The sequence below is a fragment of the Brassica napus genome, unplaced genomic scaffold, assembly GCF_020379485.1.
Source record: "Brassica napus cultivar Da-Ae unplaced genomic scaffold, Da-Ae ScsIHWf_1364;HRSCAF=1938, whole genome shotgun sequence".
Taxonomy (NCBI): domain Eukaryota; kingdom Viridiplantae; phylum Streptophyta; class Magnoliopsida; order Brassicales; family Brassicaceae; genus Brassica; species Brassica napus.
Window position 1 is genome coordinate 232,501 of NW_026014781.1, and position 1,855 is coordinate 234,355.

Below are 1,855 nucleotides of genomic sequence, written 5' to 3' on the forward strand. Positions count from 1 at the left end.
GTGGCTGTCCGTCAGCACACACAGGACGTCAGTGGCTGTCCGTGTGTGTCTGTGTGTGTCTGTGTGTGTCCGTGTGTGTCTGTCAGCACACACAGAACGTCTGTAGCTGTCCATCAGTACACATATCAGCACGTTGGTCCTTGGACTCAGCACGCTGGCCCTTCCCGTGGACTGTTTGGGTGATTTTGGCCCACGTGGGCTGTCTGTTCAGTACACACAGGACGTCCGTGGGTGTCCGCCAGCACACGAAGGACGTATGTGGCTGTCTGTGGCTGTCCGTCAGCACACACAGGACGTCCGTGGCTATCCGTGTGTGTCCATGTGTGTCTGTGTGTGTCCGTCAGCACACACAGGACGTCCGTGGCTATCCATCAGTACACATATCAGCACGCTGGTCCTTGGACTCAGCACGCTGGCCCTCCTGTGGACTGTTCGGATGATTTTGGCCCACGTGGGCTATCTGTTCAGTAGACACAGGACGTCCGTGGAAGTCCGTCATTACACACAGGATGTCCGTGTGTGTCCGTCAGCACACAGAGGACGTCCGTGGCTGTCAGTGTGTGTTCGTGTGTGTCCGTCAGCACACAGAGGACGTCCGTGGCTGTCCGTCAGTAAACATATCAGCACGGTCCTTGGACTTAGCACGCTGACCCTTCCCGTGGACTGTTCGGGTGATTTTGGCCCACGTGGGCTGTCTGTTCAGTACACACAGGACGTCCATGGGTGTCCACCAGCACACACAGGATGTCCATGGCTGTCTGTGGCTGTCTGTCAGCACACACAGGACGTCCATGGCTGTCCGTGTGTGTTCGTGTATGTCCGTCAGCACACACAGCTGTCCGTGTGTGTTCGTGTATGTCCGTCAGCACACACAGGACGTACGTGGCTGTCTATCAGTACACATATCTGCATGCTGGTCCTTGGACTCAGCACGCTGCCCTTCCCGTGGACTGTTCGGGTGATTTTGGCCCACGTGGGCTGTCTGTTCAGTACACACAGGACGTCCGTGGGTGTCAGTCAGCACACACAGGACGTCCGTGGCTGTCCGTGTGTGTCCGTGTGTGTCCGTCAGCACACTCAGGACTTCCGTGGCTGTCTATCAGTACACATATCAGCACGCTGGTCCTTGGACTCAGCACGCTGCCCTTCCTGTGGACTGTTCAGGTGATTTTGGTCCACGTGGGCTTTCTGTTCAGTACATATAGGACGTCTGTGGGTTTCCGCCAGCACACTAAGGACGTCTATGGCTGTCTGTGGCTGTCTGTCAGCACACTTAGGACGTCCGTGGCTATCCGTGTGTGTCCGTCATCACACACAGGTGGTCCGTGGCTATCCATCAGTACACATATCAGCACGCTGGTGCTTGGACTAGCACGCTGGCCCTTCCCGTGGACTGTTTGGGTGATTTTGGCCTATGTGGGCTGTCTGTTCAGTACACAAAGGATGTCCGTTGGTGTCCGCCAGCACACACAGGACGTCCGTGGCTATCTGTGGCTGTCCGTCAGCACACACATGACGTCAGTGGCTGTCCGTGTGTGTCTGTGTGTGTCTGTGTGTGTCCGTGTGTGTCCGTCAGCACACACAGGACGTCGGTGGCTGTCCATCAGTACACATATCAGCACGTTGGTCCTTGGACTCAGCATGCTGGCCCTTCCCGTGGACTGTTTGGGTGATTTTGGCCCACGTGGGCTGTCTGTTCAGTACACAGGACGTCCGTGGGTGTCCGCCAGCACACTAAGGACGTCTGTGGCTGTCCGTCAGCACACACAGGACGTCCGTGGCTATCCGTGTGTTTCCATGTGTGTCTGTGTGTATCCGTCAGCTCACACAGGACGTCCTTGGCTATCCATCAGTA